Here is a 19,330-nt window from a genome sequence, read left to right on the forward strand (position 1 = left end):
TCTTTCAAAAAATTAACTTCCTGTGACTGATATTTCAGTGTTTTGATTGATTCTTGCTTTTCCTATACAAACTCATCTTTTATAGGTGTATGTTGGTTCTCTATGCTGATCAGCTTTTCCTTAGTAGAGTATAATTCCTCTGTGCTATCCTTTAAGTTCACATTCTGTAGCTGATTTGATTTATTACTGTCACATGTATTGCAATAAGTGAGAAGTATTTTTCTTGTGTGCTACATAGACAAAGCATACATAGTTGTCCATAGTACAGTCACAGCTCGGGTGTAGAGAAAGATCAACTTAATATAAAGTAGGTCCATTCAAAAGCCTGATGGCAGCAAGGAAGCTGCTGTTCTGAAGTTGATTGTTATATAATCTCAGTCAATTGTTTCTGAGGCTCTTCACAGTCTATTGTGAGAAATTTAAATTCTCGTGTTCTTAATTTTAATCTCCCCACATCTAAACTCTAATAATGTAGTGTTTTCCCAAGTTTTCTTACAAAAATTCCAACTTTTTCTTGGGCTCTGTAATCTCTTTCTTGTAACTCTTGGCTTCCTCCCAGAATACAAAACATTCCCAAGCCTTCTCCACCAACTCATTCTTCAGTTATTTCAAGGTCACAGCTTCTTTGAGTAAATTTTCTGCCTGCTGTTGTGCCTGGCTATGTTTCTGGATGAGTTTTCCCAACTCCCACTTTAATTTGCCGACAATAGTGTTATATTCCAGGTTAGAATATATTTTCAGGGGCAGCACAGGGATTTTCACAGTACGTTCATTGCACTGTTAATGTAAGCCTACTTGTGACACTCATGAATAAACTTAAAACATAAAAACTTAGAAACTCTAAAGCGTTTTATGGGGCCCACCTGAATCATAAGTTTTGCATCTTGAATTTGGTTAGGATGAGCATGTTATGTTTCAGCTCAGGTGTGGGTCAAAACACTAATAGCTAGCTTCTATCAAAAAAGTTTATTTATAAATATAGTTAACATCTATAGTCAGAAAAATTAGCAAAATCTTTTATCAATTACAAACTAGAAACAAAACAACTACAATAATGCATAACTCTTAATGAATATGTCTAATGATGTTCCAATCAAACCAGTATCCAATACACAAAACCTTCTAAATAAGATCCATTAAGTATAGGTTAATGCCCACTTGTTACAGGAATCTAACTTCCTGGGTTGAATGCTGAAGGTCCTTTTGAACAAACTCAGAAAAGATTGTAGTCAGACCAGTTTTCTGAAGTACAGCCTCTTTAATGCAGGATGACAATAAGCTTTGCATTTAGCTGACTAGTAAAAGTACCAGAACAAACCAAAAAAAGAAAGAGAAAGACTGCTTTTTAACTTGCTTCTAAGACTGCCTCCACCACACTGCTAAAAATGAAACTGAAATTCAACTCCTTTCACATGACTGGCTACAAGGTCTATATTCTCCCACCAATGATATCACTGAAGTCGAGAGCTAAGAAACCACTGAAACAAAAGGGCCACAGAATGCATGATTAAAAAAACACCTTTCTTAAAAGTACACTCACATCACAATGGAATTCAGAGTTGGTATTTTCTCCAGGTAGCATAGTGGCACCTCAGAACTTTGTTTATTCAGATCTCAAACAGTGTACTTCATTGAAGACTTCTTTAGTTCAGCATAACATTCTCAAAAGTGCATGTTCAGCCTGACATTTGAGTTCCAAATCATCTAATTTGGCCTTGATGTAAATACGTTCTGACCTTATTTAATTTACCTCTTGCAGAGTGTGTATATATTGGACTTCATCAGATGGAGTTTGTTCATTCACAATCAGCTACTCACTTTGCACTGCCATCTATTTAGGGACTATGCTGGAGTTTCCAAAAAATATATAATTTTGTGACTTCCGGGAAGTTCTTCACTCCTCTGATACCCTTGCAAGATTTGTTTGAGGAATGTATGTTACCGTTTTGTAACTTTACTAGGAGTTTTCTATTTATTCTTTTAAAACTCTGTGCACTCTATAATCTGAAGATTAAATAATCTATCAAAGACTTTTAATATTTCATCAAAGCTGGTTAAGGATGCATCAGTGTACTGTGTTAGGCTTCCTTTATCAGTAAGCTCACAAAACAATATAAGAAGTTATTAATTTGGTATTTTTCTGAGTTTCTTATTAGTCCTGATGTACTCTGATGGTTTAGAAATTCTATCGTACAGGACGCCTGAATTTTCACTAGGTTTGGGGAGATAATGACCAAATGGTATTATTGCTAGACAATTAATCCAGAAATTCAGTTAATGTTCTGGAGACCCGGGTTCAAACCCTGCCACAGCAGATGGTGGAATTTGAATTCAATTAAAAATGTCTGGGATTAAGAATCTACTGATGAACATTAAACCATTATTGGACAAACCCATCTGGTTCACCAATGTCCTTTAGGGAAGGAAATCTGCTATCTTTACTTGGTCTGGCCTACATGTGACTCCAGAGCCACAGCAATGTGGTTGGCTCTCAACTGGCTACCAAGAGCAACTAGGGATGGGGAATAAATGATAGTCGACCAGTGACGCCCATGTCCCATGAATGGATAAAAAATAACCACAATGTTTATATAGACTCTAAACCTAATTGACAGCTGTGGTTTCTTCAAATGGAATAAGTGGTTTCAATTTCTCTTTTGCAGACCACTGAGGGGGAGGGAGACTGAGTGGTGGTCTGACCATGAAGGGAGCCTCAATCTCTAAATAGCCAAGTTGGTCAGTGGGTTTTGTGGGAAGGGCTCAATTTCATTTTTCAGGTGGGGTGAGTCCAGGTGGCAGACTCTACCAGCATCAGTGGGAAACATTCTGATTGGAGAGAATCATACCATAGATTTTTACAGCACAGCAAGAAGCCCTTCAGCCCAATGCATCTGTGCCAACAACCATGTATTCTATTCCATTCTAATCCCATTTTCCAGCACTTGGTTTGTAGCCTTAGACCATAAGACATATGACATCGGAGCAGAATTAGGCCAGTTGGCCCATCGGGTCTGCTCCGCCATTCAATCGTGGCTGATATTTTTCTCATCCCCATTCTCCTGCCTTTTTCCAATAACTCCTGATCACCTTATTAATCAAGAACCTATCTATCTCCGTCTTAAAGACACTCAATGACTCTGCCTCCACAGCCTTCTGCGGCAAACAGTTCCACAGATTCACCACTTTCTGGCTGAAGAAATTCCTCCTCGTTTTTGTTTAAAAGGATCGTTCCATCAGCCTGAGGTTGTGCCCTCTGGCTCTGGTTTTTCCTACTCATGGAAACATTCTCTCCACATCCACTCTATCCAGGCTTCGCAATATCCTATAAGTTTCAATAAGATCACCCCTCATCCTTCTAAACTCCAATGAGTACAGACCCAGCGTCCTCAACCATTCCTCATACGACAAGCTCTTCATTCCATAGCCTTGCATGCTATAGTGTTTTGAGAGCTCAGAATGCTTCTTAAATGTTATGAGGGTTCTCACCTCCACCACTCTTTCAGGAATTAGTTCCAGATTTCCACTACTCCTCAAATTCCATCAAATCTCGTGCTCCTTAACTCAAGTATATATCCTCTGGTTGTTGATCTCTGGATTAAGAGTAAAAGGCTCTTCCTATCTGCCCTACATATATGTTCTTCATAATTCTGTACACCTCAGTCAGGTTCCCCTTCAGCCTTCTCTGCTCTAAGTAAAACAACCCCAGCATAACCAGCCTCTCTTCATGGCTGAAATCTCCAGCCCAAGTAATATCCTGGTGAATATCCTCTGCACCCTTTCTAGTGCAATCACATCCTTCCTGTAGAATGGTGACTGGAAATCCACACAGTACTCTAGCTGTGGCCTAATGAGCAATTTATACAGCTCCATCATAACATCTTTGCTCTTATTTTCAAAGCCTCAGCTAATAAAGTCAAGTCTCCCATATCTCCTATATGATTCTTAACCACCTTATCTACCTGTCCTGCTGCCTTCAGCGACCACTGGATATGCACCCAAGTTCCCTCTGGTTTCCTGTACTTCCTATATTTTATTGTATATTCCCTTGCCTTGTTAGTCCTCCCAAAACACATCATCTCACACTATTCAGGGTTAAATCCACTGTTCTGCCCATCTGACCAGCCCATCTATATCATCCTTTAATCAAAGGCTTAGCTCCTCGCTATTTACCACGCCAGCAATTTACATGTCACCTGCAAACTTATTTATCATACCTTGATATTCACATCAAGATCATTAACTGCAAACAGCAAGGGACCCAGCATTGACCCATGTAGGATGCCATTGGACACAGGCTTTCAGTCACAAAAACAACCTTCACCCTCTGCCATCTGCCAATGAGCCTACAGTATTGAGTGATGGGCATTGCACATACAGGCTTTTGGCCCACAAGTTGCACCGATCACATCTATACCTACCAAGCCATAGAACTATCTGTAACTCCCAGTCCCATTAGATCCCATGTACTCATCCAGAAGTCTTTTAAAAGACCCCAGTGAGTTCACCTCTACCACCACTGACGGCAGCCGATTCCACTCACTCACCACCCTCTGAGTGAAAAACTTACCCCTGACATCTCCTCTGTACCTGCTCCCCAGCACCTTAAACCTATGTTCTCTCGTAGCGACCATTTCAGCCCTGGGAAATAGCCTCTGAGAATCCACCCTATCTATTCCTCTCAACATCTTATAAACCTCTATCAGGTTTGATGGTTGATTCGCCTCCTGACACTGGAAGAATGGCTTGGAAACACTTGATTTCAATTTTAATCAATTTGGAGACACTCACCTACAATTTCCCCAGTGTTTATTTGATGGGAGATCCACAAACAGCTGGTGAAATGGCGCAAAGAGCATAACAACAGCCATTTACGTAGTTTGTCTGAGTGTTCCAATGACCTGTTGTCAATGCAACAACAAAGGATTAGGAGAAGCTTGTGTAAATGCAGGGGCCTTGGTTTTGAAGGCAATATTTTACTTACTTTCCCAATTCTCCCTGTATGGTTCACTCGGTGTCTGGCCTTTGGTCTCTTGCCCTGGGACCAATCTTCAAGTGTCGGCAGACAAGTCATCCATCAATAGCTGCAAGGCACACCAATAAGCCCTATTTCCGACTGACCCAGTGATATCTTGATTCTGTATTGATGCCAATATCCTTCACAGCAGGCACCTTTTGATTCTTAAAAAAAACATTCATTTGTAATGTGCCTTTCATGGTTTCAGGATGTCCCATTGCTTTATAGGCTGTGCAGAACATTTGAACTGTGGTCATGGTTGCAATGTTCTTAAGTTTCTAGGAGGGGAGTCTACACTGATGTTAACACTTCCTGGGGTGAGCACAACAAATGAAGTAGCAAGATGTAAAATCTAATAACGTTGACTTTGGCAAGGGGTGAATCTTCATGTAACTGCCGAATATCAGGAGGTGTAAACCACAAAGTGTCCAAAAATTGGGAAAATTTCAGATCATTAAAACTAAAAGATGAATTGATGGTGCCTTACTGTTTGGCCAACTAAATACCTGAGGGGATATGCTCTGGAACCATATTTCATCGTGAATCCGTCAGTCAGAGGAGCAGAGAAAAGAAGGAGCAAAAACCTTGAAGAGAAACACATGAAACTTGCACACCATGAAATAGAAAGTATTTTGCAGCTTTCCTCACAAAGAAGGGAGGGGTGTTGCAGACTCTGGGTGGAATTTTATCGGCATGCCCACCCGAGGTTCCTACGATCCCGCCTGAGAATGCTGTTCTCCAAAGACTAGCCTGCCCCCGGAATCAGGGCGGGCGTGCCGGGAAAATTCCGGCCAAAGTTAAGGTGTATGGACAGGATAAACAAAGAGGGAAAGGGAACAGAGGATGCGCATTGATATCAGGCATGCTGGAGTCGTCAACCTCTGTAACAAGATGGATGCTTGGTAGCACGTTAAAATGTTTCTGCGAATTAACATGATTTCACCATCTCAACGCTCGCGGTGATGAGTGGCACTCACAGCGAGAGAATCTTTGGACTACAATAGATGTGTAGCCTGTGATTTTCCATCCATTAAGAAAAGTTAAATGGACAGAAAATCACAGGCTGTGTGCCTACAATTTCTTGAGAAGTGCTGCTCCCCCACCAGGTACAGGAAAGGACAGAATTGCCTCTCCTTTTGTGGATGAGTCTATCAACAGTGGGAAAATGTTAGGACTGAGATTTATTATGGCTAAAGGGAGTAAGACAAAGACCACTGTCATACTTAGAGGCATTTGATTTTGAAGAAATATGGCAAAATAAACTATTTTTTTTAAAAAAGTGGATCTTGCCTTATTTTACTTTTGCTAGATAAATCCAAACCTTAATTTCATACAACTTGATGAATTAAAGTTCTCACTGGCAAGGATTCTGCTGCTAAAGTTTAATTACAATTCCAAGTGGACTGCAGGATTCAAAGGAAGAAAAGTATCCAATCACGCAATGCATCTGTAAAAAGGCTATCATTATACTTCTTCAAATGTTTAAATTGTCGCTGAGCTAGTTTAAATTCTGAACATTTTGTTTAGCCTTTTGCAGGGTGCACCAATATTTTATGAAATGAGGATGTACAATTGCATGATATCAGAAAACTCTGATATCAGAACTCCCCACTCACCTGATGAAAGAGCAGCGCTCTGAAAGCTTGTGCGTTTGCTACCAAATAAATCTGTTGGACTTTAACCTATTGTTGTAAGGCTTCTTACTGTATTCAGGCTATTGCCCGCGTACCTCTTTTTCTCTGAATGTTACGAAGCTGACAAGAGTTGTCTTCAGGGCACACCAGTTTCGTATAAGGGGGCAATGTACACCAATTAGTTCTCTTTTCGGCACATGCAAACAGGCTATGACCCGTTTTGGGTGGGTGCCAATATTTCAGGAGACATACTTAAGGTTCAGAATGTGCACATCATTTTTGCACACCATTCTGGAGGCTTCAACACTGACTTAACATTGTAAAAACGAGTTGGCACGACTGAGTTACCAGCTATAGAATTAATGACATTTTTAGCATGGGAGGAAAATTTCTTTTCATCTCCATTGAATAGAGATCCCTCTCCGGGATTGATTTTACATAGTCCCATTACTCTCTTTTCTCCCCAAATTAATTCCGTTTTATTATGTTTCTTATTTGGATTCTTCTTAAAGCAATTACCTAGTGGCTTCTAAATGCTGTAATTAATTTAGCATCGACCACCTCTTGTTGCAAAGCATTGCTTGTTCCAATTGTTCTGTACATGAAAAACATTTCATTTAATCTCCCCCTTTACGTATCAAGTGCTTATCTTGAGATCAATGTCTCATATGAGTTTTATTGGTCAGTAAATTGAAGATAAATGTTTATCTTATCTTGTCATTCTATCATTATAATGCCTGTACCAAGTTTCCTTTCAAATTTTCAGTTTGATAGAATACAGCTTACATGGTGAAAATAATTCCTTATTGTGCAGATCATTTTAAGTATCATCTGCATTTTAAATTTTCCAGAATTACATATTTTTTATTCATTTGTGGGACATGGGCATTGATGGCTGGCCAACATTTATTGCTCATCCCTAGTTGCCCTTGAGCTGAGTGGCTTGCTAGGTCACTTCAGAGGGAATTTGAGAATCAACAACATTGCTGTGGCTCTGGAGTCACATGTACGCCAGACCAGGTAAGGGCAGCAGAAATCCTTACCTAAAGGACATTAGTGAACAAAATGGGGTTTTCCAATAATCGACTATTGTTGTCAGTAGGTTCTTAATTCCAGACTTCTGAAAAATCAAATTCAAATTCCACCATCTGCTGTGGTGGAATATGAATCCGGGTCTCCAGGCCATTAGCTGAGTTTCTGGATTAATAGTCTGTTGATAACACCACTGGACCATTATCTCCCCGAAATGCATGACTCCTTTTGATGGAGCAGGACTTTCAGCTACTGTTGCACTTCAAGTACCTGCAATTGCAGAACATTAACCTTGGCCTCTGAGTTATTGGTCCAGTCAGTGACATTACCACAATGCTACCATCTCCCTTATTGGAGAAATTGACTTTACATTATTATTACAATTACGTTCAAGCAGTAAATATTCATCCACAAGCCCAAAGGCATGCGCAAATAGAAAATGGCAGATAAAATTGTTTTCAATCAATCATAGAACCCTACAGTGCAGAAAGAGGCCCTTCAGCCCATCAAGTCTACACCAACCACAATCCCACCCAGGACCTATCCCCATATATTACACCCACTAATCCCTCTAACCTACGCATTCCTAGACACTAAGGGGCAATTTCTTAGCTTGGCCAATCAACCTAACCCGCACATCTTTGGACTGTGGGAGGAAACCGGAGCACCCGGAGGAAACCCACGCAGACACGAGGAGAACGTGCAAACTCCACACAGACAGTGACCCGAGCCGGGAATCGAACCCTGGACCCTGGAGCTGTGAAGCAGCAGTGCTGACCACTGTGCTACCGTGCCGCCATCAGCCACGATCAGACCTTTCAGAACAATTGTTCATTGCAGCTAACTATGGACAGAACCTTATTGTCTTTGAAAATTTTGGGCATTTATGAAAAAATATTGGCCCTGAATCCAATCGGGTTAGTTGCCCACAGGACTTCATGATCTTACAGGAGGTGGCTTTTTAAGAGGCGGTCTCAGTGTTCACCATTCAATTTGGTAGATGTGTTCCTGAGATGGGAGCCCCAATTAGTAGGCCCAAAGCTCTGGTTGCCAGTCGCCCCTCAGGGTGATGCTGACAAAGTCAGAGGATGCATGGGTACCTCAAAATAGAAAATGCACCATCACAGAGTCACAGAATATTGCCATGCAGAAGAAGCCCTTCGGTCCATCGAGTCTGCACCGACACATGAGAGGGACTGACCTGCCCATCTAATCCCATTTGCTAGCACTTGGCCCATAGACTTGAATGTTATGATGTGCCAGGTACTCAGCCAGGTACTTTTTAAAGAATGTGAGACATCCCTCCTCCACCATCCTCCCAGGCGGTGCATTCCAGACCGTCATCACTCTCTGGGTGAAAAGGTTTTTCTCAAATCTCCCCTAAACTGCCCACCCCTCACTTTTAACTTGTATTCCCACGTAACTGACCCTTCAACTAAGGGGAACAGTTGCTCTCTTTCACCCTGTCCATGTCCCTCATAATCTTGAACACCTCAATCAGGTCACCCCTCAGTCTTCTCTGCTGCAGAGAAAATTTCCCAATCCTAACCAGCCTCTCTTTATAACTTAAATATTCCATCCCAGGCAACATCCTGGTAAACCTCCCCTGGACACCTTCCAGTGCAGTTGCATTCTTCCTATAATGTGGTGACCAGAACTGCACACACTACTCCAGCTGTGGCCACACCAAACTTCTATACAACTCTGTCATGACCACCCTCCTTTTGTAATCTATACCCTGATTGATAAAGGCGAGTATGCCATATGCCTTTTTCACCACCCTATTAATCTGCCTTTCCACCTTCAGAGATCTATGGGCAAACATGCCAATGTTCCTTTGTCCTTCAGAACTTCCCACCTTTCATAGTATACTTTCTTGTCAAATTGCTCCTTCCAAACTGTATCCCTCACAATTTTCATATAAAATACAATATTCATTCAGGCTAACATGGTTAGGTAATCAGTATGGAGGGAGTAAGCCTCTTCTCAGGATTGCCTGTGGTTGATTCTGGCCTTCCATTCCAATAGCTGCCTACCATTGCTGATTAGAAAGTTTGATCACTGGTCCATAAGACCACAAGACCATAAGACACAGGAGCAGAATTAGGACATTTGGCCCATTGAGTCTGCTCTATCATTCAATTATGGCTGATATGATACTCATCCCCATTCTCCTGCATTCTCCCCATAACTCTTGATGTCCTAATTGATCAAGAACCTATTTCCATCTTAAAGACAGTTAATGACCTGGCCTCCACAGTCCACTGGCTCCCAGGCTGCAAACTCATTGAGGAGACCCATCCGACATCGAGTAGATCCGGGAGGCTCTGTAATCATGTCCCCATTTGGCCCCTTGACAGAGAGGCAGCCGCTGTCACATCAATTTTGTCACTAGCAAGAATATTTGGAGGTGGGAATGTACTGCCGAGCCAACCTGGTACACTAATTTCCCAAGTTTCCTCCCAGTCCCGCATCCTAATTACCTCTCTAAGAGGTGAGATCTGGGTAGGTTGAGCGAGTGGGCGAGGAACTGGCAGATGGAGTATAATGTTAGCAAGTGTGAGGTTATCCACTTTGGCAGAAATAATAGTAGGAGGGATTATTATTTAAAAGGCGAAAAGCTGCAGCATGCTATGGGATCTGGGGGTCCTTGTGCACGAGTCGCAAAAACCCAGTCTGCAGGTGTAGCAGGTGATCAAGAAGGCGAATGGAATGTTGGCCTTTATAGCGAGGGGGATTGAATATAAAAGTAGGGAGGTCTTGCTGCAACTGTACAGGGTACTGGTGAGGCCGCAGCTGGAGTACTGTGTGCAGTTTTGGTTGCCGCACTTGCGGAAGGATATATTGGCCTTGGGGGGAGTGCAGAGGAGGTTCACTAGGCTGATACCGGAGATGAGGGGGTTGGCCTATGAAGAGAGACTAAATAGACTGGGTTTGTACTCGTTGGAGTTTAGAAGGATGAGGGGGGATCTTATAGAGACATATAAGATAATGAAGGGGATGGATAGGGTAGAGGTAGAGAGATTCTTCCCGCTTAGAAAGGATAGCAGGACTAGAGGGCACAACCTCAAGATAAGGGGGGGGGGAGCAGTTTAGATCAGAGTTGAGGAGGAACTTCTTCACTCAAAGGGTGGTGAATCTCTGGAATTCTCTGCCCGTTGAAGTGGTGGAGGCTACCTCGCTAAATATATTTAAGTCACGGGTAGATAGGTTTTTGGTAGACAAGGGAATTAAGGGTTATGGGGAGAAGGCGGGAAAGTGGAACTGATCCACTTCAGATCAGCCATGATCTTATTGAATGGCGGGGCAGGCTCGAAGGGCTAGGTGGCCTACTCCTGCTCCTATTTCTTATGTTCTTATGTTCTGTAAGGCCAGGAAGATTCTGCCTCAAATCCATATTACCTATCTGTTGTCTAATTGCACTTCGGCAGCTACAGAAATGCATCAGTCCATGCCCTGAAGAATGCTGTTCAATAATTCGTGCATGAAATGTCCAAAAGTGAACTTCAGAGTCTAGATTTTCCTCACTGATCTTATCTGAAAATAAGCCACAGAGACATAGCATAACTGAAGGAATGTACAACATCTGAGGCTTCACTAAGAATCTCTCAAAAATACAACATTTCCTGAAGATGTCAGTGAGACCTCCTGGCCTGTGCTCGCCCTTGCAGATAGAATCATAGAATCCCCATAGTGCAGAAGGAGGCCATTTGGCCCACCGACTCTGCATTGACCACAATCCCACTCAGGTCCTATTCGGGTGTAGTTGGATTTGAGGACACCGTTCTCCATAACCTCTAGCAACACCCCCATCACCCACAGAAAACATCACCATTACCAATACGGCGTAGAGACAGTACAGCAGGTTGAATCAGCAAACGTGCAACCCAAGAATGTATTGGAAATGTTCGGATGCATTAGTTATTATGAAAAAGGTCCCAGTGTGATGAAAGTAAATAAAGTGACATGCTTTCCCGTGAACAATGCCAAGGTGTTGCAAGGATTTTGCAGAGTGTAGCCAGGCTTTTATTATGTGTACATACTGTTTAAATAGGATAATATATCATGAAAAATAGAATATTGATTTTTTTTCTCATGAGTGAAAGAGAGTGTTTAAGTCCTGAAACTCCATTGAGTTTAATCCTTCAAGCAAAGCAAATGCAATGGTTTGCAGTGATCTCAAATTTTATTTCATACTCAAGTAATTGTGCCACTAAAGTTTCAATAAAGCCTAATGTTGGATGTATGACATTTTCATTCCTCCACACAATGATCTTTTTAAATGGCTAGTGATAGAGTTACAGAGACTGTCCTTCTGAACGCAAGTTGTCAGTTGAGAGATGATGTTGAGCTTCTGTAGTGCGTGCTTGAAGTATCGGTGCTTAAAAATCTGTCACTGGTGGGAACAATTTCAGATGATGAATTAAGTATTGAGCAGAAGGTTAGAACATACCATTAGCTATGTGGATATTCAAATGCTAAACATGATCACATTGCATTTCTGTGTGTGTGCAGTTTTTATACAGTAGCATGCACAGGAATATCAAGTGGGTTCTTTACGTGAACTTCACCAATGAAGAGTTTTACCCCAAAATACACAGGAGACAAGAAAGTATAATGGTACGAATGTGATTGTGCATCAAAAACACAAATGTAACTTAACAACACTAAAAAACTCATTGTACTGAGCACTGCCATGGCACTGGCTAGCATTTTATCAATTACTTTCACATACAGAGAGTGTGTGAATGAATTTCCCTGCAGCATTAAACACAAGTGGAACATATCTATATTTATATTCCATGTGCAGCAAGATTTGGACAACATTCAGGCTTTGGCGGATAAATGGTAAGTGGCATTTGCTCCAGTGAGAAAGAAAAGAGAGGCTTTTAACAAGTATAAGGGGACTAAGCCTGCGGAGGCATTAGTGGAGCACGGAAAGTGCAGAATGGAGCTTAAGAAATCAATTAGGAGGGCAAAGAGGGGATATGAGAAAGCTCTGGCAGGTAAAAGTAGGAAAAATCCTAAGCTTTTCTATAAGTATATCAATGGGAAGAGGATAACCAGGGAAAGAGTAGAGTCCATTAAGGACCAAGGGGGAAATCTGTGGGTGGAAGCAGAGGGTGTTGAACGAATATTTCACATCTGTCTTCAGGCATGAGAGCTTGAGAAGATAGTTATGGAACTCGGGAGAGAGAATGTGAGGCTCCGAGAAAATTGTCATAGGGAGTGACAAGGTATTGGAGGTATTGGCAGGCTTAAAAGTGGACAAATCTCCAGGTCCAGATGAATTGTGTCCCAGGCTGTTGTGGGAGGGAAGGGAGAAAATTACAGGAGCTCTAATCCAAATTTTCCTCCCTGGGAGGTGCCAGAGGATTGGATAACAGTTAATGTGGTCCCACTATTTAAGAAATGTTGTAGGGACAAGCCAGGGAACTACAGACCAGTGAGTCTCACATCTGTGGTTGGGAAATTACTGGAGAAGATTCTGAAGGAGAGAATTTATCTTCATTTGGAGAGGCAAGGTTTGATCAGGGGTAGTCAGCATGGTTTTGTCAGAGGGAGGTTATGCCTAACAAATTTGAGGACATTTTTTGAACATGTATACAAGTGTGTGATGAGGGTGGTATGGTTGATGTAGTCTACTTGGATTTCAGCAAAGTCTTTAACGAAGTTCCATATGGGAGATTTATTAAGGCAAATGCACATGGGATGCAGGATGATCTGGCAAAGTGGATTCATAATTGGCTTAGCAGTGGAAGCAGAGTGTGGGAGGAAACTGAAGCACCCAGAGGAAACCCACACAGACACGGGGAGAATGTGCAAGCTCCGCAGTCACCCAAGGCTGGAAATAAAAATGGGTCCCTGGCACTGTGAAGCAGCAGTGTCAACCACTATGCCACCATGCCATCCCTAATCACTATGCCACTGTGCCACCCCTAACCACAATGCCACCATGCAGCCCCTAATCACTTTGCCACTGTGCCGCCCCATAATCACTGTGCCACCGTGCCACCTTTGATTGTTTGCAATTTTGAATATATTACATAGTCTCTCAACATTCTGTTACATTTTGCATTAACCAATGAAAAATGAAGCCTGGGCTTTTTGTTTGCTGCTTGTCCAGAATTAGGAGTCCAGTGTTGGCACTCAGTTCTGTTCCCTAAATATTCAACCGTCAGGGATTGAGATCTCAGTCCCACCTACTAAGCGCAAATATTTTATGCAGTTAGTTTGGAGTATGGAATGCACCCTGCAGTGTCTGGCAATGATTTTGCTGGAGGTGATATTATTGTATGATAGTCTATCTGGAAGTGAAAGTGGATGTTCTTTTGTCATACGCGTGCATTGGTCTATTGATGTTCTGCTTTGCATCAGAGCAGTATGTGTCCCTTGTGGCATCTTGCGTCAAGGCTTCTCTCTTCAAATCCTCTTGTAAGTGTGTGTGTTTGTGTGTGTGTTCATGATAACTACCAATAGATTTCCCATCTCTTGGGTTTCAGTAGCAGCTCCTAAGATTTTAGCTACAAGGACATTTCACAGGGGCTAGAGCAATTACAAAAACTACAACAAAAACAGATTTGAGAAAAATGCAGTCAAAGTGATCTACAAAACGCGCGTCCAACAAAGTAAACTGCAGTAGTTCAATGGTCAAAAACCAGAATATGTTCCCCATGCCCCTCCCCCCACCCCCTCAGCTGACCAAACTCCCCCAGTCCCAAACATCCACTCACCCAGCCTGGAGAACACCTATTCCAAGACTTCATGAGGAAAACATTACATTCCCAGTGAGACTCCAGAAACGATGAAAAAATTTTCATCATTTCTGGAGTCTTAATGCAATTCTGCAACATTTTGCTTCTTAGCAAGCAGCCCAAATTTCTGCTTATGAGCAAATTGACTGCATTTTTCTCAAATCTGTTTTTGAGAAACAGGGGCTTAGAAAGAGGCCAACGGCTCCATTTCCCTGACTTAATTTGTGCTGAAACCAACAAAAAAGTAGTAATGTCACAAGTAGGCTTATATTAACACTGCAATGAAGTTACTGTGAAAATCTCCTTGTCGCCTCTGGTGCCTGTTTGGCTGCACTGAGGGAGAATTTAGCACAGCCGATACACCTAACCAGCACACCATTTGGACTGTGGGAGGATACCAGAGCACCCAGAGGAAACCCACACAGACAAGGGGAGAACGTGCAGACTCCACACAGACAGTGACCCAGGCAGGGAATTGAACCCGAGTCCATGGCACTGTGAGGCAGCAGTGATAACCACGGCACCGTCGTGCTGCCCTGTACACAGTTTGTTGAGAGCTTGGACATAAATCCCTCCCTGATATTTGAAGTAATAAAGCTGAGTTCTGCAGAAGTGTCCCATTTTGAGTTCTCCATGTCACATCCACTCAGCCATAGTGCTGCTTTCTCATTTGTACATGCCCATCTGATGCATGCTGACAAAGTGTTATGATGAAGTGGGAGCAATTAATTTGGTGATTAATCCTTTGCCAGCCTACATCGTAATGCTTATCTTGGCATGAATCTCGCCCTAAGGTATGTTTAGTTTATGTCAGAATCAATTTGGAGAGCAACAGACATTCCATCTATGCTTTTAGCTTCAAGCCAGGCTTTGACTGTTTGTTTCTCTACCAATTGTTAACTGGCAGGATGATCAAGATACAAGATAGCTCTTTCCCTATGTGTTTGGTAGATATTCTAAAAGTGCTCATACCACGTCTAAACTGAGGTGAATAAAGATGATTTAATTTGCGCCAGCAAGTTATACGGTCATGTAACCCTGGCTATCCCTGACACTTTGTCACATTGGCTGGAATTTAATGCCAAACCATTTCCAGCCATGTATATATTCTGCTTAAAGCCCAACACTATTCCTGCTGTTCCTATGTTTTTGTATTTATGATCAAAATTGTTAATTTTGCATCTGAAACAGGAATATAAAGTGGCCCTGAAAAGCTGTGGGTCAGTGATACCAGCAATCACACCGAGATCATCTCCACTACACGTCTTCACTGCTGATCCTGGTGTGATATTCCAGAGTAATGGAATGCTCCTTCAGTTTTTGCCCCTGATGGGTATCCATGCCGCAAAGGTCTCATATCAAACATACTGGAAAGCTGAGTGGCCCATCCTGAAGGGTGACGGAAGGGGTAATTAGCAGTGAGTTAAGGAATAAGACATGGCTTCGAGGCATGGATCCAAAAGATTTCAGCAGAATGTAGTGAGATACAAACTGGTATGTGTTACATCCATTTATTCTTCAGCTTAAAACAGACAAAAACCATAACAATTTATAAGTGGGACAGCTTGCATCCAATCTGCATAGTGAATGGTTCCACTGTTAAGTTCCTTGGGATCTATTTATTGACGTCCATAAATTCATAAAATCCCTGCAGTGCAGAAGAAGCAGTTTGGCCCATTGAGTCTTACCCAGGCCCTCTCCATTACTCTATCCCTGTGATCCTAGACACTTCCCCTGGTTATTCAATCTAACATACAAATCTTTGGCCACTAAGGGGCAATTTAACATGGCCAATCCACCTAACCTGCACATTTTTGTTGCTGTGTGGATGCTTAACCAAGCATGAGGCTCCATGGATCTGTTAATTAGGTGACGACTGATGTAGCTTTTGGAGAAATTAGCTGAGGCCTATGCTGTTCAAGACACTTCAGCGACCACCGACCAAAAGACATATGTTGGTGAAATGTGGATGCATTAGTCTTCATTTTCCACAGCTGTCTAGATTCAGGTATTGTGCTTTTGGATCAGAAAATTGCAGCTGTCACTCCATTAATTATGAAGGAGAAGCCAGGAAACTGCACACCTGCCAGTGATAGGCAGAGCTGCCAACTGTAATTGGATGTTTTCCTGGAGATTTTGTCATACGAATTCCTTTCTTCAGTAACCCCGCCCCCACAGTTTCTCCATTGGTCACCCAGTGCATTTGGCTTTAACCATGTCTGCTGTTTGGGAAAAGGAGGACTCATCTTTTCTTAATTGGATAATTAATCAAGATGTCAAAGATAATAACCACCCAATTAGGTCACCTAATTACAGGAAGGGTATTAATAAGGTTGAAAGAGTGCAGAGAAGGTTTACAAGGATGTTGCCGGGGCTTGAGAAATTGAGTTACAGAGAAAGGTTGAATGGGCTAGGACTTCATTCCCTCGAGTGTAGAAGAATGAGGGGAGATTTGATTGAGGTGTATAAAACTATGATGGGTATAGATAGAATGAATGCGAGCAGGCTTTTTCCACTGAGGTTCAGGGGTGAAAAAAAAACTAGAGGACGTGGGTTAAAGGTGAAGGGGGAAAAGTTTAAAGGGAATATTAGTGGGGGGGGCTTCCTCACATAGAGAGTGGTGGGAGTGTGGAATGAGCTGCTGGACAAAGTGGTAAATGCGGGCTCACTTTTAACGTTCAAGAAAAGCTTGGACAAGATGAGGGGTGTGGAGGGATATGATCCAGGTGCAGGTCAGTGGGACTAGGCAGAAAAATGGTGTGGCACAGCCAAGAAAAGTCAAAAGGCCCGTTTCTGTGCTGTAATGTTCTTTGATCCTATAGTTCTGATTAAAAAAGAATGATTGAGCTCCCAAATTCCTTTCATAAATGTCCTGGACATTAATGTTTAGTTTCTGGAGACTTCAGGGCATTTCTTGAAGGCCACCACTTGTAGGGAAATTACCAAGATCTATCATCAAGGACCCCAATCCCTAACAGTGCAGAAAGAGGCCATTTGGCCCATCAAGCCTGCACCCACAACAATTTCACCCAGGCCCCCTCCCTGCAATGCCATGCTATCCTGCTAATCCCCCTCGCCCAAAGGGGCACTTTAGCATAGCCAATCCACCTAACTTGCAAATCGGTGAAGTGTGGGAGGAAACTGGAGCATCTGGGGGAAACCCACACAGACACAGGGAGAACATGCAAACTCCGCACAGACAGTCACCTATGGCTGGAATTGAAGACGGGTCCCTGGCAGAATGAGGCAGCAGTGCTAATCAGTGTCATCATGCTTCCCCCCACCCCCATCCCGTTCCTCCATGTCCAGCGCACGCATGGGGTCAAAATTATTGCAAAATTACTGGGACCTGGGCTGGCTTCATGCAATTTTAATAATTTGCACTAGCGATCTCAGGTCAAGGTCCAACTGACCTGCCAAAATGGCAGAATGATTACAGCATTCAGTCCTGAAGGACAGTTTAATGTAATGGCGTGAATTTTACACTGAGTGAACAGTTCACCAGTGTGATTGGGTGCAAAGCAAGAAACATTGTATTGCAATGAGTGAAAAACCACAGCATTTATTCTCTTTTTATCGGATCATTAGACACAGATAAAGAGAAGTGAAATTTTGCCAAAATGGAGTGGCTCATTGTAGGGAAGGCAGCTGCAGGGTAAACTGCGCAATCCTTTCAAAGCTGCAACATTTACAGCTACGACGTTGCAAAGGATAGTTAAGAGGACTGAGACAATTAATTTTCCTGCTCACACTGATAATGGTGAGTCCGTGATTCTGTGTTTGAGTTGGAGACAGAAAGTACCTAATCTGTGTATAATATCACTACCATCTGCTCTCAACCTTGGATTGTGGCTCTATGATTGGCACAAATCAATGGTCAGAGAATAGGGGTCAGTACCCTGTGTATAAAGCTCTCTTGTGACTACAAAAAAAAACCTTAAATACCTTCACACAGATTGCTGATGCATTGATAACTCTAAGCTCCTGTCTGGATAGCTGAAGAATTGAATTCTGCATTAAATGAGAGAACTGCAAGCTCAAGATAATATAAACCTAAAGGTGAGCATACTAATGTTACCATATGAACACATAACATATGCATGCCATATTGTCATCAGATGTTTTAATACAGGAAGTCATTAACTTCTGAATTTTAATGTAGATTAATGCCTCTGCTAAAATAATAGACCCAAGGCTGTCCTTTTGTTACCACACAAACATACGACAATGTCAATAATTAAGTCTTGCTGGCACTAAGTTTCAGATAGGTTGAAGGGATGGTGAAGAAGCAGATTCGCTGTGCGCGATCTTACCTGCTCGCTACACCAGAATTTCAGCGTGGTGACCCAGGAAGATAGCGTGCGAGGCCAAAGATCCGAATTATGTCTGGGATCGCTAATATTCCAGCCCCGTTTTGATGGCAAGACTGGCTTTACGTACTTTCTGAGCGTTCTTTCTAGTCATTAGAATTAACTATTTAAACGTGCTTAATGGATTCGGCGTGGCTGCTTTTACCCTCCCAGATGCTTCCCCTGCCCCCATCGAGAGGTTGATTTAAGTATTTATTATCTAACTTAATATTATTACTGAACTCAGGGCAACAATCGTCCAGGCTCACTTGCCTTAGCGGCCTCAGGTGGAGGCCTTCACTGGTGAGGAATCATGTATGGTCCACCATCAATCGTGACCCAATGTGATGGCCTTGCTGCTGGGACTAGAGGCCATTGAAACCTCCCCAGGGAGGAGGGAGTTAGGAGTAAGAGTGGGTGGTGCCCTTGGGGAAATGCCAGCTTGGCAGTGCAAGCCTGAGACACTGGCAGAACTAGTCTGGCACCCTGGCACTGCCCACCAGGCATCCTAGCACTGCCAGCGTAGTACCCTGTCACTGACCACTG

The sequence above is a fragment of the Carcharhinus amblyrhynchos genome, chromosome 7 (assembly GCF_965287045.1).
Source record: "Carcharhinus amblyrhynchos chromosome 7, sCarAmb.v2.hapA, whole genome shotgun sequence".
Lineage (NCBI taxonomy): Eukaryota > Metazoa > Chordata > Chondrichthyes > Carcharhiniformes > Carcharhinidae > Carcharhinus > Carcharhinus amblyrhynchos.